The sequence below is a fragment of the Lepidochelys olivacea genome, assembly GCF_965140295.1.
Source record: "Lepidochelys olivacea isolate rLepOli2 genome assembly, chromosome: 26".
NCBI classification, from domain to species: Eukaryota; Metazoa; Chordata; order Testudines; family Cheloniidae; genus Lepidochelys; species Lepidochelys olivacea.
The window spans coordinates 16597149-16620820 of NC_140436.1; positions in this window are offsets into that span (position 1 = coordinate 16597149).

Below are 23672 nucleotides of genomic sequence, written 5' to 3' on the forward strand. Positions count from 1 at the left end.
TTTATAGGACCCCTAGTCAGGGAAGCCCCGCCCCCTAATCAGGGCTCAGCTTCTCTCCCAGCACAAAGCCCCTACACATACAGATACTACCAATACAAAACCAAACACACACAAATACCTTCTCCTCCAACAGAACTCCCACTCAAATTCCCCTGTTTACAGCTCTGTTTGATAGCTCCTGTGCCACTGCAGCTGTCTGTTCCGCTGCCTGACTGGCTGCTACCTTTATAGGAACCCTAGTCAGTGAAGCCCCGCCCCCTAATCAGGGCTCAGCTTCTCTCCAAGCACAAAGCCCCTTCAAACCAATACACATACAGATACTACCAATACAAAACCAAACACACACAAATACCATCTCCTCCAAAAGAACTCCTACTCAAACTCCCCTGTTTACAGCTCTGTTTGCTAGCTCCTGTGCCGCTGCAGCTGTCTGTGCCGATGCCTGACTGGCTGCTACCTTTATAGGACCCCTAGTCAGTGAAGCCCCTCCCCCTAATCAGGGCTCAGCTTCTCTCCCAGCACAAAGCCCCTACACATACAGATACTACCAATACAAAACCAAACAAACACAAATACCTTCTCCTCCAACAGAACTCCCACTCGAAATTCCCTGTTTACAGCTCTGTTTGCTAGCTCCTGTGCCGCTGCCTGACTGGCTGCTACCTTTATAGGACCCCAAGTCAGTGAAGCCCCGCCCCCTAATCAGGACTCAGCTTCTCTCCCAGCACAAAGCCCCTCCAAGCCTCTACACATACAGATACTACCAATACAAAACCAAACACAGACAAATACCTCCTCCTCCAACAGAACTCCCACTCAAACTCCCCTGCTTACAGCTCTGTTTGCTAGCTCCTGTGCCGCTGTCTGACTGGCTGCTACCTTTATAGGACCCCTAGTCAGTGAAGCCCCGCCCCCAAATCAGGGCTCAGCTTCTCTCCCAGCACAAAGCCCCTACACATACACATACTACCAATACAAAACCCAACACACACAAATACCTTCTCCTCCAACAGAACTCCCACTCAAACTCCCCTGTTTACAGCTCTGTTTGCTAGCTCCTGTGCCGCTGCAGCTGTCTTTTCCGCTGCCTGACTGGCTGCTACCTTTATAGGACCCCTAGTCAGTGAAGCCCCGCCCCCTAATCAGGGCTCAGCTTCTCTCCCAGCACAAAGCCCCTCCAAGCCTCTACACATACAGATACTACCAATACAAAAACACACACACACACAAATACCTTCTCCTCCAACAGAACTCCTACTCAAACTCCCCTGTTCACAGCTCTGTTTGCTAGCTCCTTTGCCGCTGCAGCTGTCTGTGCCGCTGCCTGACTGGCTGATACCTTTATAGGACCCCTAGTCAGTGAAGCCCCGCCCCCTAATCAGGGCTCAGCTTCTCTGCCAGCACAAAGCCCCTCCAAGCCTCTACACATACAGATAATACCAATACAAAAACACACACAAATACCTTCTCCTCCAACAGAACTCCCACTCAAACTCCCCTGCTTACAGCTCTGTTTGATAGCTCCTGTGCCACTGCAGCTGTCTGTTCCGCTGCCTGACTGGCTGCTACCTTTATAGGAACCCTAGTCAGTGAAGCCCCGCCCCCTAATCAGGGCTCAGCTTCTCTCCAAGCACAAAGCCCCTTCAAACCAATACACATACAGATACTACCAATACAAAACCAAACACACACAAATACCATCTCCTCCAAAAGAACTCCTACTCAAACTCCCCTGTTTACAGCTCTGTTTGCTAGCTCCTGTGCCGCTGCAGCTGTCTGTGCCGCTGTCTGACTGGCTGCTACCTTTATAGGACCCCTAGTCAGTGAAGCCCCGCCCCCTAATCAGGGCTCAGCTTCTCTCGCAGCACCTAGCCCCTCCAAGCCTCTACACATACAGATACTACCAAAACAAAAACACACACAAATACCTTCTCCTCCAACAGAACTCCTACTCAAACTCCCCTGTTCACAGCTCTGTTTGCTAGCTCCTGAGCCGCTGTCTGACTGGCTGCTACCTTTATAGGACCCCTAGTCAGTGAAGCCCCGCCCCCTAATCAGGGCTCAGCTTCTCTCCCAGCACAAAGCCCCTACACATACAGATACTACCAATACAAAACCAAACACACACACATACCTTCTCCTCCAACAGAACTCCCACTCAAACTCCCCTGTTTACAGCTCTGTTTGCTAGCTCCTTTGCCGCTGCCTGACTGGCTGCTACCTTTATAGGACCCCTAGTCAGGGAAGCCCCGCCCCCTAATCAGGGGTCAGCTTCTCTCCCAGCACAAAGCCCCTACACATACAGATACTACCAATACAAAACCAAACACACACAAATACCTTCTCCTCCAACAGAACTCCCACTCAAATTCCCCTGTTTACAGCTCTGTTTGATAGCTCCTGTGCCACTGCAGCTGTCTGTTCCGCTGCCTGACTGGCTGCTACCTTTATAGGAACCCTAGTCAGTGAAGCCCCGCCCCCTAATCAGGGCTCAGCTTCTCTCCAAGCACAAATCCCCTTCAAACCAATACACATACAGATACTACCAATACAAAACCAAACACACACAAATACCATCTCCTCCAACAGAACTCCCACTCAAACTCCCCTGTTTACAGCTCTGTTTGCTAGCTCCTGTGCCGCTGCAGCTGTCTGTGCCGATGCCTGACTGGCTGCTACCTTTATAGGACCCCTAGTCAGTGAAGCCCCTCCCCCTAATCAGGGCTCAGCTTCTCTCCCAGCACAAAGCCCCTACACATACAGATACTACCAATACAAAACCAAACAAACACAAATACCTTCTCCTCCAACAGAACTCCCACTCAAACTCCCCTGTTTACAGCTCTGTTTGCTAGCTCCTGTGCCGCTGCCTGACTGGCTGCTACCTTTATAGGACCCCTAGTCAGTGAAGCCCCGCCCCCAAATCAGGGCTCAGCTTCTCTCCCAGCACAAAGCCCCTACACATACACATACTACCAATACAAAACCCAACACACACAAATACCTTCTCCTCCAACAGAACTCCCACTCAAACTCCCCTGTTTACAGCTCTGTTTGCTAGCTCCTGTGCCGCTGCAGCTGTCTGTTCCGCTGCCTGACTGGCTGCTACCTTTATAGGACCCCTAGTCAGTGAAGCCCCGCCCCCTAATCAGGGCTCAGCTTCTCTCCCAGCACAAAGCCCCTCCAAGCCTCTACACATACAGATACTACCAATACAAAAACACACACACACAAATACCTTCTCCTCCAACAGAACTCCTACTCAAACTCCCCTGTTCACAGCTCTGTTTGCTAGCTCCTGTGCCGCTGCAGCTGTCTGTGCCGCTGCCTGACTGGCTGATACCTTTATAGGACCCCTAGTCAGTGAAGCCCCGCCCCCTAATCAGGGCTCAGCTTCTCTGCCAGCACAAAGCCCCTCCAAGCCTCTACACATACAGATAATACCAATACAAAAACACACACAAATACCTTCTCCTCCAACAGAACTCCCACTCAAACTCCCCTGCTTACAGCTCTGTTTGCTAGCTCCTGTGCCGCTGTCTGACTGGCTGCTACCTTTATAGGACCCCTAGTCAGTGAAGCCCCGCCCCCAAATCAGGGCTCAGCTTCTCTCCCAGCACAAAGCCCCTACACATACACATACTACCAATACAAAACCCAACACACACAAATACCTTCTCCTCCAACAGAACTCCCACTCAAACTCCCCTGTTCACAGCTCTGTTTGCTAGCTCCTGTGCCGCTGCAGCTGTCTGTGCCGCTGCCTGACTGGCTGCTACCAGTATAGGACCCCTAGTCAGTGAAGCCCCGCCCCCTAATCAGGGCTCAGCTTCTCTCCAAGCACAAAGCCCCGCCAAACCCCTACACATACAGATACTACCAATACAAAACCAAACACACACAAATACCATCTCCTCCAACAGAACTCCCACTCAAACTCCCCTGTTTACAGCTCTGTTTGCTAGCTCCTGTGCCGCTGCAGCTGTCTGTGCCGCTGTCTGACTGGCTGCTACCTTTATAGGACCCCTAGTCAGTGAAGCCCCGCCCCCTAATCAGGGCTCAGCTTCTCTCCCAGCACAAAGCCCCTACACATACAGATACTACCAATACAAAACCAAACACACACAAATACCTTCTCCTCCAACAGAACTCCCACTCAAACTCCCCTGTTTACAGCTCTGTTTTCTAGCTCCTGTGCCACTGCAGCTGTCTGTGCCGCTGCCTGATTGGCTGCTACCTTTGTAGGACCCCTAGTCAGTGAAGCCCCGCCGCCTAATCAGGGCTCAGCTTCTCTCCCATCACAAAGCCCCTCCAAGCCTCTACACATACAGATAATACCAATACAAAAACACACACAAATACCTTCTCCTCCAACAGAACTCCCACTCAAACTCCCCTGTTTACAGCTCTGTTTGCTAGCTCCTGAGCCGCTGTCTGACTGGCTGCTACCTTTATAGGACCCCTAGTCAGTGACGCCCCGCCCCCTAATCAGGGCTCAGCTTCTCTCCCAGCACAAAGCCCCTACACATACAGATACTACCAATACAAAACCAAACACACACACATACCTTCTCCTCCAACAGAACTCCCACTCAAACTCCCCTGTTTACAGCTCTGTTTGCTAGCTCCTTTGCCGCTGCCTGACTGGCTGCTACCTTTATAGGACCCCTAGTCAGGGAAGCCCCGCCCCCTAATCAGGGGTCAGCTTCTCTCCCAGCACAAAGCCCCTCCAAGCCTCTACACATACCGATACTACCAATACAAAACCAAACACACACAAATACCTTCTCCTCCAACAGAACTCCCACTCAAACTCCCCTGCTTACAGCTCTGTTTGCTAGCTCCTGTGCCGCTGTCTGACTGGCTGCTACCTTTATAGGACCCCTAGTCAGTGAAGCCCCGCCCCCAAATCAGGGCTCAGCTTCTCTTCCAGCACAAAGCCCCTACACATACACATACTACCAATACAAAACCCAACACACACAAATACCTTCTCCTCCAACAGAACTCCCACTCAAACTCCCCTGTTTACAGCTCTGTTTGCTAGCTCCTGTGCCGCTGCAGCTGTCTGTTCCGCTGCCTGACTGGCTGCTACCTTTATAGGACCCCTAGTCAGTGAAGCCCCGCCCCCTAATCAGGGCTCAGCTTCTCTCCAAGCACAAAGCCCCGCCAAACCCCTACACATAGAGATACTACCAATACAAAACCAAACACACACAAATACCTTCTCCTCCAACAGAACTCCCACTCAAACTCCCCTGTTTACAGCTCTGTTCCCTAGCTCCTGTGCCGCTGCAGCTGTCTGTGCCGCTGTCTGACTGGCTGCTACCTTTATAGGACCCCTAGTCAGTGAAGCCCCGCCCCCTAATCACGGCTCAGCTTCTCTCCCAGCACAAAGCCCCTACACATACAGATACTACCAATACAAAACCAAACACACACAAATACCTTCTCCTCCAACAGAACTCCCACTCAAACTCCCCTGTTTACAGCTCTGTTTGCTAGCTCCTTTGCCGCTGCCTGACTGGCTGCTACCTTTATAGGACCCCTAGTGAGGGAAGCCCCGCCCCCTAATCAGGGCTCAGCTTCTCTCCCAGCACAAAGCCCCTGCCCATACAGATACTGACAATACAAATCCAAACACACACAAATACCTTCTCCTCCAACAGAACTCCCACTCAAATTCCCCTGTTTACAGCTCTGTTTGATAGCTCCTGTGCCACTGCAGCTGTCTGTTCCGCTGCCTGACTGGCTGCTACCTTTATAGGAACCCTAGTCAGTGAAGCCCCGCCCCCTAATCAGGGCTCAGCTTCTCTCCAAGCACAAAGCCCCTTCAAACCAATACACATACAGATACTACCAATACAAAACCAAACACACACAAATACCATCTCCTGCAACAGAACTCCCACTCAAACTCCCCTGTTTACAGCTCTGTTTGCTAGCTCCTGTGCCGCTGCAGCTGTCTGTGCCGCTGCCTGACTGGCTGCTACCTTTATAGGACCCCTAGTCAGTGAAGCCCCGCCCCCTAATCAGGGCTCAGCTTCTCTCCCAGCACAAAGCCCCTACACATACAGATACTACCAATACAAAACCAAACACACACAAATACCTTCTCCTCCAACAGAACTCCCACTCAAACTCCGCAGTTTACAGCTCTGTTTGCTAGCTCCTTTGCCGCTGCCTGACTGGCTGCTACCTTTATAGGACCCCTAGTCAGGGAAGCCCCGCCCCCTAATCAGGGCTCAGCTTCTCTCCCAGCACAAAGCCCCTGCACATACAGATACTGACAATACAAATCCAAACACACACAAATACCTTCTCCTCCAACAGAACTCCCACTCAAACTCCCCTGTTTACAGCTCTGTTTGATAGCTCCTGTGCCACTGCAGCTGTCTGTTCCGCTGCCTGACTGGCTGCTACCTTTATAGGAACCCTAGTCAGTGAAGCCCCGCCCCCTAATCAGGGCTCAGCTTCTCTCCAAGCACAAAGCCCCTTCAAACCAATACACATACAGATACTACCAATACAAAACCAAACACACACAAATACCATCTCCTCCAACAGAACTCCCACTCAAACTCCCCTGTTTACAGCTCTGTTTGCTAGCTCCTGTGCCGCTGCAGCTGTCTGTGCCGCTGCCTGACTGGCTGCTCCGTTTATAGGACCTCTAGTCAGTGAAGCCCCTCCCCCTAATCAGGGCTCAGCTTCTCTCCCAGCACAAAGCCCCTACACATACAGATACTACCAATACAAAACCAAACAAACACAAATACCTTCTCCTCCAACAGAACTCCCACTCAAACTCCCCTGTTTACAGCTCTGTTTGCTAGCTCCTGTGCCGCTGCCTGACTGGCTGCTACCTTTATAGGACCCCAAGTCAGTGAAGCCCCGCCCCCTAATCAGGGCTCAGCTTCTCTCCCAGCACAAAGCCCCTCCAAGCCTCTACACATACAGATACTACCAATACAAAACCAAACACAGACAAATACCTCCTCCTCCAACAGAACTCCCACTCAAACTCCCCTGTTTACAGCTCTGTTTGCTAGCTCCTGTGCCGCTGCAGCTGTCTGTTCCGCTGCCTGACTGGCTGCTACCTTTATAGGACCCCTAGTCAGTGAAGCCCCGCCCCCTAATCAGGGCTCAGCTTCTCTCCCAGCACAAAGCCCCTCCAAGCCTCTACACATACAGATACTACCAATACAAAAACACAAACACACAAATACCTTCTCCTCCAACAGAACTCCTACTCAAACTCCCCTGTTCACAGCTCTGTTTGCTAGCTCCTGTGCCGCTGCAGCTGTCTGTGCCGCTGCCTGACTGGCTGATACCTTTATAGGACCCCTAGTCAGTGAAGCCCCGCCCCCTAATCAGGGCTCAGCTTCTCTCCAAGCACAAAGCCCCGCCAAACCCCTACACATACAGATACTACCAATACAAAACCAAACACACACAAATACCTTCTCCTCCAACAGAACTCCCACTCAAACTCCCCTGTTTACAGCTCTGTTTTCTAGCTCCTGTGCCACTGCAGCTGTCTGTGCCGCTGCCTGATTGGCTGCTACCTTTGTAGGACCCCTAGTCAGTGAAGCCCCGCCGCCTAATCAGGGCTCAGCTTCTCTCCCATCACAAAGCCCCTCCAAGCCTCTACACATACAGATAATACCAATACAAAAACACACACAAATACCTTATCCTCCAACAGAACTCCCACTCAAACTCCCCTGTTTACAGCTCTGTTTGCTAGCTCCTGTGCCGCTGCCTGACTGTCTGCTACCTTTATAGGACCCCTAGTCAGTGAAGCCCCGCCCCCTATTCAGGGCTCAGCTTCTCTCCCAGCACAAAGCCCCTCCAAGCCTCTACACATACAGATACTACCAAAGCAAAATCAAACACACACAAATACCTTCTCCTCCAACAGAACTCCCACTCAAACTTCCCTGTTTACAGCTCTGTTTGCTAGCTCCTGTGCCGCTGCAGCTGTCTGTGCCGCTGCCTGACTGGCTGCTCCCTTTATAGGACCCCTAGTCAGTGAAGCCCCGCCCCCTAATCAGGGCTCAGCTTCTCTCCCAGCACAAAGCCCCTCCAAGCCTCTACACATACAGATACTACAAATACAAAACCAAACACACACAAATACCTGCTCCTCCAACAGAACTCCCACTCAAACTCCCCTGTTTACAGCTCTGTTTGCTAGCTCCTGTGCCGCTGCAGCTGTCTGTGCCGCTGCCTGACTGGCTGCTACCTTTATAGGACCCCTAGTCAGTGAAGCCCCGCCCCCTAATCAGGGCTCAGCTTCTCTCCCAGCACAAAGCCCCTCCAAGCCTCTGAACATACAGATACGACCAATACAAAACCAAACACACACAAATACCTTCTCCTCCAATTGAACTCCCACTCGAACTCCCCTGTTTACAGCTCCGTTTGCTAGCTCCTGTGCCGCTGCAGCTGTCTGCCGCTGCCTGACTGGCTGCTACCTTTATAGGACCCCTAGTCAGTGAAGCCCCGCCCCCTAATCAGGGCTCAGCTTCTCTCCCAGCACAAAGCCCCTCCAAGCCTCTGAACAGACAGATACGACCAATACAAAACCAAACACAGACAAATACCTCCTCCTCCAACAGAACTCCCACTCAAACTCCCCTGTTTACAGCTCTGTTTGCTAGCTCCTGTGCCGCTGCAGCTGTCTGTTCCGCTGCCTGACTGGCTGCTACCTTTATAGGACCCCTAGTCAGTGAAGCCCCGCCCCCTAATCAGGGCTCAGCTTCTCTCCCAGCACAAAGCCCCTCCAAGCCTCTACACATACAGATACTACCAATACAAAAACACACACACACAAGTACCTTCTCCTCCAACAGAACTCCTACTCAAACTCCCCTGTTCACAGCTCTGTTTGCTAGCTCCTGTGCCGCTGCAGCTGTCTGTGCCGCTGCCTGACTGGCTGATACCTTTATAGGACCCCTAGTCAGTGAAGCCCCGCCCCCTAATCAGGGCTCAGCTTCTCTCCAAGCACAAAGCCCCGCCAAACCCCTACACATACAGATACTACCAATACAAAACCAAACACACACAAATACCATCTCCTCCAACAGAACTCCCACTCAAACTCCCCTGTTTACAGCTCTGTTTGCTAGCTCCTGTGCCGCTGCAGCTGTCTGTGCCGCTGTCTGACTGGCTGCTACCTTTATAGGACCCCTAGTCAGTGAAGCCCCGCCCCCTAATCAGGGCTCAGCTTCTCTCCCAGCACAAAGCCCCTACACATACAGATACTACCAATACAAAACCAAACACACACAAATACCTTCTCCTCCAACAGAACTCCCACTCAAACTCCCCTGTTTACAGCTCTGTTTTCTAGCTCCTGTGCCACTGCAGCTGTCTGTGCCGCTGCCTGATTGGCTGCTACCTTTGTAGGACCCCTAGTCAGTGAAGCCCCGCCGCCTAATCAGGGCTCAGCTTCTCTCCCATCACAAAGCCCCTCCAAGCCTCTACACATACAGATAATACCAATACAAAAACACACACAAATACCTTATCCTCCAACAGAACTCCCACTCAAACTCCCCTGTTTACAGCTCTGTTTGCTAGCTCCTGTGCCGCTGCCTGACTGTCTGCTACCTTTATAGGACCCCTAGTCAGTGAAGCCCCGCCCCCTATTCAGGGCTCAGCTTCTCTCCCAGCACAAAGCCCCTCCAAGCCTCTACACATACAGATACTACCAAAGCAAAATCAAACACACACAAATACCTTCTCCTCCAACAGAACTCCCACTCAAACTTCCCTGTTTACAGCTCTGTTTGCTAGCTCCTGTGCCGCTGCAGCTGTCTGTGCCGCTGCCTGACTGGCTGCTCCCTTTATAGGACCCCTAGTCAGTGAAGCCCCGCCCCCTAATCAGGGCTCAGCTTCTCTCCCAGCACAAAACCCCTCCAAGCCTCTACACATACAGATACTACAAATACAAAACCAAACACACACAAATACCTGCTCCTCCAACAGAACTCCCACTCAAACTCCCCTGTTTACAGCTCTGTTTGCTAGCTCCTGTGCCGCTGCAGCTGTCTGTGCCGCTGCCTGACTGGCTGCTACCTTTATAGGACCCCTAGTCAGTGAAGCCCCGCCCCCTAATCAGGGCTCAGCTTCTCTCCCAGCACAAAGCCCCTCCAAGCCTCTACACATACAGATACTACCAAAGCAAAACCAAACACACAAATACCTTCTCCTCCAACAGAACTCCCACTCAAACTCCCCTGTTTACAGCTCTGTTTGCTAGCTCCTGAGCCGCTGTCTGACTGGCTGCTACCTTTATAGGACCCCTAGTCAGTGACGCCCCGCCCCCTAATCAGGGCTCAGCTTCTCTCCCAGCACAAAGCCCCTACACATACAGATACTACCAATACAAAACCAAACACACACACATACCTTCTCCTCCAACAGAACTCCCACTCAAACTCCCCTGTTTACAGCTCTGTTTGCTAGCTCCTTTGCCGCTGCCTGACTGGCTGCTACCTTTATAGGACCCCTAGTCAGGGAAGCCCCGCCCCCTAGTCAGGGGTCAGCTTCTCTCCCAGCACAAAGCCCCTCCAAGCCTCTACACATACAGATACTACCAAAGCAAAATCAAACACACACAAATACCTTCTCCTCCAACAGAACTCCCACTCAAACTCCCCTGCTTACAGCTCTGTTTGCTAGCTCCTGTGCCGCTGTCTGACTGGCTGCTACCTTTATAGGACCCCTAGTCAGTGAAGCCCCGCCCCCAAATCAGGGCTCAGCTTCTCTCCCAGCACAAAGCCCCTACACATACACATACTACCAATACAAAACCCAACACACACAAATACCTTCTCCTCCAACAGAACTCCCACTCAAACTCCCCTGTTTACAGCTCTGTTTGCTAGCTCCTGTGCCGCTGCAGCTGTCTGTTCCGCTGCCTGACTGGCTGCTACCTTTATAGGACCCCTAGTCAGTGAAGCCCCGCCCCCTAATCAGGGCTCAGCTTCTCTCCCAGCACAAAGCCCCTCCAAGCCTCTGCACATAGAGATACTACCAATACAAAACCAAACACACACAAATACCTTCTCCTCCAACAGAACTCCCACTCTAAGTCCCCTGTTCACAGCTCTGTTTGCTAGCTCCTGTGCCGCTGCAGCTGTCTGTGCCGCTGCCTGACTGGCTGCTACCATTATAGGACCCCTAGTCAGTGAAGCCCCGCCCCCTAATCAGGGCTCAGCTTCTCTCCCAGCACAAAGCCCCTACACATACAGATACTACCAATACAAAACCAAACACACACAAATACCTTCTCCTCCAACAGAACTCCCACTCAAACTCCCCTGTTTACAGCTCTGTTTGCTAGCTCCTTTGCCGCTGCCTGACTGGCTGCTACCTTTATAGGACCCCTAGTCAGGGAAGCCCCGCCCCCAAATCAGGGCTCAGCTTCTCTCCCAGCACAAAGCCCCTGCCCATACAGATACTGACAATACAAATCCAAACACACACAAATACCTTCTCCTCCAACAGAACTCCCACTCAAATTCCCCTGTTTACAGCTCTGTTTGATAGCTCCTGTGCCACTGCAGCTGTCTGTTCCGCTGCCTGACTGGCTGCTACCTTTATAGGAACCCTAGTCAGTGAAGCCCCGCCCCCTAATCAGGGCTCAGCTTCTCTCCAAGCACAAAGCCCCTTCAAACCAATACACATACAGATACTACCAATACAAAACCAAACACACACAAATACCATCTCCTCCAACAGAACTCCCACTCAAACTCCCCTGTTTACAGCTCTGTTTGCTAGCTCCTGTGCCGCTGCAGCTGTCTGTGCCGCTGCCTGACTGGCTGCTACCTTTATAGGACCCCTAGTCAGTGAAGCCCCGCCCCCTAATCAGGGCTCAGCTTCTCTCCCAGCACAAAGCCCCTACACATACAGATACTACCAATACAAAACCAAACACACAAATACCTTCTCCTCCAACAGAACTCCCACTCAAACTCCCCTGTTTACACCTCTGTTTTCTAGCTCCTGTGCCACTGCAGCTGTCTGTGCCGCTGCCTGATTGGCTGCTACCTTTGTAGGACCCCTAGTCAGTGAAGCCCCGCCGCCTAATCAGGGCTCAGCTTCTCTCCCATCACAAAGCCCCTCCAAGCCTCTACACATACAGATAATACCAATACAAAAACACACACAAATAGCTTATCCTCCAACAGAACTCCCACTCAAACTCCCCTGTTTACAGCTCTGTTTGCTAGCTCCTGTGCCGCTGCCTGACTGTCTGCTACCTTTATAGGACCCCTAGTCAGTGAAGCCCCGCCCCCAAATCAGGGCTCAGCTTCTCTCCCAGCACAAAGCCCCTACACATACACATACTACCAATACAAAACCCAACACACACAAATACCTTCTCCTCCAACAGAACTCCAACTCAAACTCCCCTGTTTACAGCTCTGTTTGCTAGCTCCTGTGCCGCTGCAGCTGTCTGTTCCGCTGCCTGACTGGCTGCTACCTTTATAGGACCCCTAGTCAGTGAAGCCCCGCCCCCTAATCAGGGCTCAGCTTCTCTCCCAGCACAAAGCCCCTCCAAGCCTCTGCACATAGAGATACTACCAATACAAAACCAAACACACACAAATACCTTCTCCTCCAACAGAACTCCCACTCAAATTCCCCTGTTTACAGCTCTGTTTGATAGCTCCTGTGCCACTGCAGCTGTCTGTTCCGCTGCCTGACTGGCTGCTACCTTTATAGGAACCCTAGTCAGTGAAGCCCCGCCCCCTAATCAGGGCTCAGCTTCTCTCCAAGCACAAAGCCCCTTCAAACCAATACACATACAGATACTACCAATACAAAACCAAACACACACAAATACCATCTCCTCCAACAGAACTCCCACTCAAACTCCCCTGTTTACAGCTCTGTTTGCTAGCTCCTGTGCCGCTGCAGCTGTCTGTGCCGCTGCCTGACTGGCTGCTCCCTTTATAGGACCCCTAGTCAGTGAAGCCCGGCCCCCTAATCAGGGCTCAGCTTCTCTCCCAGCACAAAGCCCCTACACATACAGATACTACCAATACAAAACCAAACACACACAACTACCTTCTCCTCCAACAGAACTCCCACTCAAACTACCCTGTTTACAGCTCTGTTTTCTAGCTCCTGTGCCACTGCAGCTGTCTGTGCCGCTGCCTGATTGGCTGCTACCTTTGTAGGACCCCTAGTCAGTGAAGCCCCGCCACCTAATCAGGGCTCAGCTTCTCTCCCATCACAAAGCCCCTCCAAGCCTCTACACATTACAGATAATACCAATACAAAAACACACACAAATAGCTTATCCTCCAACAGAACTCCCACTCAAACTCCCCTGTTTACAGCTCTGTTTGCTAGCTCCTGTGCCGCTGCCTGACTGTCTGCTACCTTTATAGTACCCCTAGTCAGTTAAGCCCCGCCCCCTATTCAGGGCTCAGCTTCTCTCCCAGCACAAAGCCCCTCCAAGCCTCTACACATACAGATACTACAAATACAAAACCAAACACACACAAATACCTGCTCCTCCAACAGAACTCCCACTCAAACTCCCCTGTTTACAGCTCTGTTTGCTAGCTCCTGTGCCGCTGCAGCTGTCTGGGCCGCTGCCTGACTGGCTGCTACCTTTATAGGACCCCTAGTCAGTGAAGCCCCGCCCCCTAATCAGGGCTCAGCTTCTCTCCCAGCACAAAGCCCCTCCAAGCCTCTACACATACATATACTACCAAAGCAAAACCAAACACACAAATACCTTCTCCTCCAACAGAACTCCCACTCAAACTCCCCTGTTTACAGCTCTGTTTGCTAGCTCCTGTGCCGCTGCAGCTGTCTGGGCCGCTGTCTGACTGGCTGCTACCTTTATAGGACCCCTAGTCAGTGACGCCCCGCCCCCTAATCAGGGCTCAGCTTCTCTCCCAGCACAAAGCCCCTACACATACAGATACTACCAATACAAAACCAAACACACACACATACCTTCTCCTCCAACAGAACTCCCACTCAAACTCCCCTGTTTACAGCTCTGTTTGCTAGCTCCTTTGCCGCTGCCTGACTGGCTGCTACCTTTATAGGACCCCTAGTCAGGGAAGCCCCGCCCCCTAATCAGGGGTCAGCTTCTCTCCCAGCACAAAGCCCCTCCAAGCCTCTACACATACCGATAATACCAATACAAAACCAAACACACACAAATAGCTTCTCCTCCAACAGAACTCCCACTCAAACTCCCCTGTTTACAGCTCTGTTTGCTAGCTCCTGTGCCGCTGCAGCTGTCTGTGCCGCTGCCTGACTGGCTGATACCTTTATAGGACCCCTAGTCAGTGAAGCCCCGCCCCCTAATCAGGGCTCAGCTTCTCTGCCAGCACAAAGCCCCTCCAAGCCTCTACACATACAGATACTACCAATACAAAAACACACACAAATACCTTCTCCTCCAACAGAACTCCCACTCAAACTCCCCTGTTTACAGCTCTGTTTGCTAGCTCCTGTCCGCTGCCTGACTGTCTGCTACCTTTATAGGACCCCTAGTCAGTGAAGCCCCGCCCCCAAATCAGGGCTCAGCTTCTCTCCCAGCACAAAGTCCCTACACATACAGATACTACCAATACAAAACCAAACACACACAAATACCTTCTCCTCCAAGAGAACTCCCACTCAAACTCCCCTGTTTACAGCGCTGTTTGCTAGCTCCTGTGCCGCTGCAGCTGTCTGTGCCGCTGCCTGACTGGCTGCTACCTTTATAGGACCCCTAGTCAGTGAAGCCCCGCCCCCTAATCAGGGCTCAGCTTCTCTCCCAGCACAAAGCCCCTCCAAGCCTCTACACATACAGATACTACCAATACAAAAACACACACACACAAATACCTTCTCCTCCAACAGAACTCCCACTCAAACTCCCCTGTTCACAGCTCTGTTTGCTAGCTCCTGTGCCGCTGCAGCTGTCTGTGCCGCTGCCTGACTGGCTGCTACCTTTATAGGACCCCTAGTCAGTTAAGCCCCGCCCCCTAATCAGGGCTCAGCTTCTCTCCCAGCACAAAGCCCCTCCAAGCCTCTGCACATACAGATACTACCAATACAAAACCAAACACACACAAATACCATCTCCTCCAACAGAACTCCCACTCAAACTCCCCTGTTTACAGCTCTGTTTGCTAGCTCCTGTGCCGCTGCAGCTGTCTGTGCCGCTGCCTGACTGGCTGCTACCTTTATAGGACCCCTAGTCAGTGAAGCCCCGCCCCCTAATCAGGGCTCAGCTTCTCTCGCAGCACCTAGCCCCTCCAAGCCTCTACACATACAGATACTACCAAAACAAAAACACACACAAATACCTTCTCCTCCAACAGAACTCCTACTCAAACTCCCCTGTTCACAGCTCTGTTTGCTAGCTCCTGAGCCGCTGTCTGACTGGCTGCTACCTTTATAGGACCCCAAGTCAGTGAAGCCCCGCCCCCTAATCAGGGCTCAGCTTCTCTCCCAGCACAAAGCCCCTACACATACAGATACTACCAATACAAAACCAAACACACACAAATACCTTCTCCTCCAACAGAACTCCCACTCGAACTCCCCTGTTTACAGCTCTGTTTGATAGCTCCTGTGCCACTGCAGCTGTCTGTTCCGCTGCCTGACTGGCTGCTACCTTTATAGGAACCCTAGTCAGTGAAGCCCCGCCCCCTAATCAGGGCTCAGCTTCTCTCCAAGCACAAAGCCCCTTCAAACCAATACACATACAGATACTACCAATACAAAACCAAACACACACAAATACCATCTCCTCCAACAGAACTCCCACTCAAACTCTCCTGTTTACAGCTCTGTTTGCTAGCTCCTGTGCCGCTGCAGCTGTCTGTGCCGCTGCCTGACTGGCTGCTACCTTTATAGGACCCCTAGTCAGTGAAGCCCCGCCCCCTAATCAGGGCTCAGCTTCTCTCCCAGCACAAAGCCCCTACACATACAGATACTACCAATACAAAACCAAACACACACAAATACCTTCTCCTCCAACAGAACTCCCACTCAAACTCCCCTGTTTACAGCTCTGTTTTCTAGCTCCTGTGCCACTGCAGGTGTCTGTGCCGCTGCCTGATTGGCTGCTACCTTTGTAGGACCCCTAGTCAGTGAAGCCCCGCCGCCTAATCAGGGCTCAGCTTCTCTCCCATTACAAAGCCCCTCCAAGCCTCTACACATACAGATAATACCAATACAAAAACACACACAAATACCTTATCCTCCAACAGAACTCCCACTCAAACTCCCCTGTTTACAGCTCTGTTTGCTAGCTCCTGTGCCGCTGCCTGACTGTCTGCTACCTTTATAGGCCCCTAGTCAGTGAAGCCCCGCCCCCTATTCAGGGCTCAGCTTCTCTCCCAGCACAAAGCCCCTCCAAGCCTCTACACATACAGATACTACCAAAGCAAAATCAAACACACACAAATACCTTCTCCTCCAACAGAACTCCCACTCAAACTTCCCTGTTTACAGCTCTGTTTGCTAGCTCCTGTGCCGCTGCAGCTGTCTGTGCCGCTGTCTGACTGGCTGCTCCCTTTATAGGACCCCTAGTCAGTGAAGCCCCGCCCCCTAGTCAGGGCTCAGCTTCTCTCCCAGCACAAAGCCCCTACACATACAGATACTACCAATACAAAACCAAACACACACAAATACCTTCTCCTCCAACAGAACTCCCACTCTAAGTCACCTGTTTACAGCTCTGTTTGCTAGCTCCTGTGCCGCTGCAGCTGTCTGTGCCGCTGCCTGACTGGCTGCTACCTTTATAGGACCCCTAGTCAGTGAAGCCCCGCCCCCTAATCAGGGCTCAGCTTCTCTCCAAGCACAAAGCCCCGCCAAACCCCTACACATACAGATACTACCAATACAAAACCAAACACACACAAATACCATCTTCTCCAACAGAACTCCCACTCAAACTCCCCTGTTTACAGCTCTGTTTGCTAGCTCCTGTGCCGCTGCAGCTGTCTGTGCCGCTGCCTGACTGGCTCCTACCTTTATAGGACCCCTAGTCAGTGAAGCCCCGCCCCCTAATCAGGGCTCAGCTTCTCTCGCAGCACCTAGCCCCTCCAAGCCTCTACACATACAGATACTACCAAAACAAAAACACACACAAATACCTTCTCCTCCAACAGAACTCCTACTCAAACTCCCCTGTTCACAGCTCTGTTTGCTAGCTCCTGAGCCGCTGTCTGACTGGCTGCTACCTTTATAGGACCCCTAGTCAGTGAAGCCCCGCCCCCTAATCAGGGCTCAGCTTCTCTCCCAGCACAAAGCCCCTACACATACAGATACTACCAATACAAAACCAAACACACACAAATACCTTCTCCTCCAACAGAACTCCCACTCAAACTCCCCAGTTTACAGCTCTGTTTGCTAGCTCCTTTGCCGCTGGCTGACTGGCTGCTACCTTTATAGGACCCCTAGTCAGGGAAGCCCCGCCCCCTAATCAGGGCTCAGCTTCTCTCCCAGCACAAAGCCCCTGCACATACAGATACTGACAATACAAATCCAAACACACACAAATACCTTCTCCTCCAACAGAACTCCCACTCAAACTCCCCAGTTTACAGCTCTGTTTGCTAGCTCCTTTGCCGCTGCCTGACTGGCTGCTACCTTTATAGGACCCCTAGTCAGTGAAGCCCCGCCCCCTAATCAGGGCTCAGCTTCTCTCCAAGCACAAAGCCCCTTCAAACCAATACACATACAGATACTACCAATACAAAACCAAACACACACAAATACCATCTCCTCCAACAGAACTCCCACTCAAACTCCCCTGTTTACAGCTCTGTTTGCTAGCTCCTGTGCCGCTGCAGCTGTCTGTGCCGCTGCCTGACTGGCTGCTACCTTTATAGGACCCCTAGTCAGTGAAGCCCCGCCCCCTAATCAGGGCTCAGCTTCTCTCCCAGCACAAAGCCCCTACACATACAGATACTACCAATACAAAACCAAACACACACAAATACCTTCTCCTCCAACAGAACTCCCACTCAAACTCCCCTGTTTACAACTCTGTTTTCTAGCTCCTGTGCCACTGCAGCTGTCTGTGCCGCTGCCTGATTGGCTGCTACCTTTGTAGGACCCCTAGTCAGTGAAGCCCCGCCGCCTAATCAGGGCTCAGCTTCTCTTCCATCACAAAGCCCCTCCAAGCCTCTACACATACAGATAATACCAATACAAAAACACACACAAATACCTTATCCTCCAACAGAACTCCCACTCAAACTCCCCTGTTTACAGCTCTGTTTGCTAGCTCCTGTGCCGCTGCCTGACTGGCTGCTCCCTTTATAGGACCCCTAGTCAGTGAAGCCCCGCCCCCTAATCAGGGCTCAGCTTCTCTCCCAGCACAAAGCCCCTACACATACAGATAATACCAATACAAAAACACACACAAATACCTGCTCCTCCAACAGAACTCCCACTCAAACTCCCCTGTTTACAGCTCTGTTTGCTAGCTCCTGTGCCGCTGCAGCTGTCTGTGCCGCTGCCTGACTGGCTGCTACCTTTATAGGACCCCTAGTCAGTGAAGCCCCGCCCCCTAATCAGGGCTCAGCTTCTCTCGCAGCACCTAGCCCCTCCAAGCCTCTACACATACAGATACTACCAAAACAAAAACACACACAAATACCTTCTCCTCCAACAGAACTCCTAATCAAACTCCCCTGTTCACAGCTCTGTTTGCTAGCTCCTGAGCCGCTGTCTGACTGGCTGCTACCTTTATAGGACCCCTAGTCAGTGAAGCCCCGCCCCCTAATCAGGGCTCAGCTTCTCTCCCAGCACAAAGCCCCTACACATACAGATACTACCAATACAAAACCAAACACACACACATACCTTCTCCTCCAACAGAACTCCCACTCAAACTCCCCTGTTTACAGCTCTGTTTGCTAGCTCCTTTGCCGCTGCCTGACTGGCTGCTACCTTTATAGGACCCCTAGTCAGGGAAGCCCCGCCCCCTAATCAGGGGTCAGCTTCTCTCCCAGCACAAAGCCCCTACACATACAGATACTACCAATACAAAACCAAACACACACAAATACCTTCTCCTCCAACAGAACTCCCACTCGAACTCCCCTGTTTACAGCTCTGTTTGATAGCTCCTGTGCCACTGCAGCTGTCTGTTCCGCTGCCTGACTGGCTGCTACCTTTATAGGAACCCTAGTCAGTGAAGCCCCGCCCCCTAATCAGGGCTCAGCTTCTCTCCAAGCACAAAGCCCCTTCAAACCAATACACATACAGATACTACCAATACAAAACCAAACACACACAAATACCTTATCCTCCAACAGAACTCCCACTCAAACTCCCCTGTTTACAGCTCTGTTTGCTAGCTCCTGTGCCGCTGCCTGACTGTCTGCTACCTTTATAGGCCCCTAGTCAGTGAAGCCCCGCCCCCTATTCAGGGCTCAGCTTCTCTCCCAGCACAAAGCCCCTCCAAGCCTCTACACATACAGATACTACCAATACAAAACCAAACACTCACAAATACCTTCTCCTCCAACAGAACTCCCACTCAAACTCCCCTGTTTACAGCTCTGTTTGCTAGCTCCTGTCCGCTGCCTGACTGTCTGCTACCTTTATAGGACCCCTAGTCAGTGAAGCCCCGCCCCCAAATCAGGGCTCAGCTTCTCTCCCAGCACAAAGTCCCTACACATACAGATACTACCAATACAAAACCAAACACACACAAATACCTTCTCCTCCAAGAGAACTCCCACTCAAACTCCCCTGTTTACAGCGCTGTTTGCTAGCTCCTGTGCCGCTGCAGCTGTCTGTGCCGCTGCCTGACTGGCTGCTACCTTTATAGGACCCCTAGTCAGTGAAGCCCCGCCCCCTAATCAGGGCTCAGCTTCTCTCGCAGCACCTAGCCCCTCCAAGCCTCTACACATACAGATACTACCAAAACAAAAACACACACAAATACCTTCTCCTCCAACAGAACTCCTACTCAAACTCCCCTGTTCACAGCTCTGTTTGCTAGCTCCTGAGCCGCTGTCTGACTGGCTGCTACCTTTATAGGACCCCTAGTCAGGGAAGCCCCGCCCCCTAATCAGGGCTCAGCTTCTCTCCCAGCACAAAGCCCCTGCACATACAGATACTGACAATACAAATCCAAACACACACAAATACCTTCTCCTCCAACAGAACTCCCACTCAAACTCCCCAGTTTACAGCTCTGTTTGCTAGCTCCTTTGCCGCTGCCTGACTGGCTGCTACCTTTATAGGACCCCTAGTCAGTGAAGCCCCGCCCCCTAATCAGGGCTCAGCTTCTCTCCAAGCACAAAGCCCCTTCAAACCAATACACATACAGATACTACCAATACAAAACCAAACACACACAAATACCATCTCCTCCAACAGAACTCCCACTCAAACTCCCCTGTTTACAGCTCTGTTTGCTAGCTCCTGTGCCGCTGCAGCTGTCTGTGCCGCTGCCTGACTGGCTGCTACCTTTATAGGACCCCTAGTCAGTGAAGCCCCGCCCCCTAATCAGGGCTCAGCTTCTCTCCCAGCACAAAGCCCCTGCACATACAGATACTGACAATACAAATCCAAACACACACAAATACCTTCTCCTCCAACAGAACTCCCACTCAAACTCCCCAGTTTACAGCTCTGTTTGCTAGCTCCTTTGCCGCTGCCTGACTGGCTGCTACCTTTATAGGACCCCTAGTCAGTGAAGCCCCGCCCCCTAATCAGGGCTCAGCTTCTCTCCAAGCACAAAGCCCCTTCAAACCAATACACATACAGATACTACCAATACAAAACCAAACACACACAAATACCATCTCCTCCAACAGAACTCCCACTCAAACTCCCCTGTTTACAGCTCTGTTTGCTAGCTCCTGTGCCGCTGCAGCTGTCTGTGCCGCTGCCTGACTGGCTGCTACCTTTATAGGACCCCTAGTCAGTGAAGCCCCGCCCCCTAATCAGGGCTCAGCTTCTCTCCCAGCACAAAGCCCCTACACATACAGATACTACCAATACAAAACCAAACACACACAAATACCTTCTCCTCCAACAGAACTCCCACTCAAACTCCCCTGTTTACAACTCTGTTTTCTAGCTCCTGTGCCACTGCAGCTGTCTGTGCCGCTGCCTGATTGGCTGCTACCTTTGTAGGACCCCTAGTCAGTGAAGCCCCGCCGCCTAATCAGGGCTCAGCTTCTCTTCCATCACAAAGCCCCTCCAAGCCTCTACACATACAGATAATACCAATACAAAAACACACACAAATACCTTATCCTCCAACAGAACTCCCACTCAAACTCCCCTGTTTACAGCTCTGTTTGCTAGCTCCTGTGCCGCTGCCTGACTGGCTGCTCCCTTTATAGGACCCCTAGTCAGTGAAGCCCCGCCCCCTAATCAGGGCTCAGCTTCTCTCCCAGCACAAAGCCCCTACACATACAGATAATACCAATACAAAAAAACACACAAATACCTGCTCCTCCAACAGAACTCCTAATCAAACTCCCCTGTTCACAGCTCTGTTTGCTAGCTCCTGAGCCGCTGCCTGACTGGCTGCTACCTTTATAGGACCCCTAGTCAGTGAAGCCCCGCCCCCTAATCAGGGCTCAGCTTCTCTCGCAGCACCTAGCCCCTCCAAGCCTCTACACATACAGATACTACCAAAACAAAAACACACACAAATACCTTCTCCTCCAACAGAACTCCTAATCAAACTCCCCTGTTCACAGCTCTGTTTGCTAGCTCCTGAGCCGCTGTCTGACTGGCTGCTACCTTTATAGGACCCCTAGTCAGTGAAGCCCCGCCCCCTAATCAGGGCTCAGCTTCTCTCCCAGCACAAAGCCCCTACACATACAGATACTACCAATACAAAACCAAACACACACACATACCTTCTCCTCCAACAGAACTCCCACTCAAACTCCCCTGTTTACAGCTCTGTTTGCTAGCTCCTTTGCCGCTGCCTGACTGGCTGCTACCTTTATAGGACCCCTAGTCAGGGAAGCCCCGCCCCCTAATCAGGGGTCAGCTTCTCTCCCAGCACAAAGCCCCTACACATACAGATACTACCAATACAAAACCAAACACACACAAATACCTTCTCCTCCAACAGAACTCCCACTCAAATTCCCCTGTTTACAGCTCTGTTTGATAGCTCCTGTGCCACTGCAGCTGTCTGTTCCGCTGCCTGACTGGCTGCTACCTTTATAGGAACCCTAGTCAGTGAAGCCCCGCCCCCTAATCAGGGCTCAGCTTCTCTCCAAGCACAAAGCCCCTTCAAACCAATACACATACAGATACTACCAATACAAAACCAAACACACACAAATACCATCTCCTCCAACTGAACTCCCACTCAAACTCCCCTGTTTACAGCTCTGTTTGCTAGCTCCTGTGCCACTGCAGCAGTCTGTGCCGATGCCTGACTGGCTGCTACCTTTATAGGACCCCTAGTCAGTGAAGCCCCGCCCCCTAATCAGGGCTCAGCTTCTCTCCCAGCACAAAGCCCCTCCAAGCCTCTACACATACCGATACTACCAATACAAAACCAAACACACACAAATACCTTCTCCTCCAACAGAACTCCCACTCAAACTCCCCTGTTTACAGCTCTGTTTGCTAGCTCCTGTGCCGCTGCCTGACTGTCTGCTACCTTTATAGGACCCCTAGTCAGTGAAGCCCCGCCCCCAAATCAGGGCTCAGCTTCTCTCCCAGCACAAAGTCCCTACACATACAGATACTACCAATACAAAACCAAACACACACAAATACCTTCTCCTCCAAGAGAACTCCCACTCAAACTCCCCTGTTTACAGCGCTGTTTGCTAGCTCCTGTGCCGCTGCAGCTGTCTGTGCCGCTGCCTGACTGGCTGCTACCTTTATAGGACCCCTAGTCAGTGAAGCCCCGCCCCCTAATCAGGGCTCAGCTTCTCTCCCAGCACAAAGCCCTACACATACAGATAATACCAATACAAAACCAAACACAGACAAATACCTCCTCCTCCAACAGAACTCCCACTTAAACTCCCCTGCTTACAGCTCTGTTTGCTAGCTCCTGTGCCGCTGCAGCTGTCTGTTCCGCTGCCTGACTGGCTGCTACCTTTATAGGACCCCTAGTCAGTGAAGCCCCGCCCCCTAATCAGGGCTCAGCTTCTCTCCCAGCACAAAGCCCCTCCAAGCCTCTACACATACAGATACTACCAATACAAAAACGCACACACACAAATACCTTCTCCTCCAACAGAACTCCCACTCAAACTCCCCTGTTCACAGCTCTGTTTGCTAGCTCCTGTGCCGCTGCAGCTGTCTGTGCCGCTGCCTGACTGGCTGCTACCTTTATAGGACCCCTAGTCAGTGAAGCCCCGCCCCCTAATCAGGGCTCAGCTTCTCTCCCAGCACAAAGCCCCTCCAAGCCTCTGCACATACATATACTACCAATACAAAACCAAACACACACAAATACCTTCTCCTCCAACAGAACTCCCACTCTAAGTCCCCTGTTTACAGCTCTGTTTGCTAGCTCCTGTGCCGCTGCAGCTGTCTGTGCCGCTGCCTGACTGGCTGCTACCTTTATAGGACCCCTAGTCAGTGAAGCCCCGCCCCCTAATCAGGGCTCAGCTTCTCTCCAAGCACAAAGCCCCGCCAAACCCCTACACATACAGATACTACCAATACAAAACCAA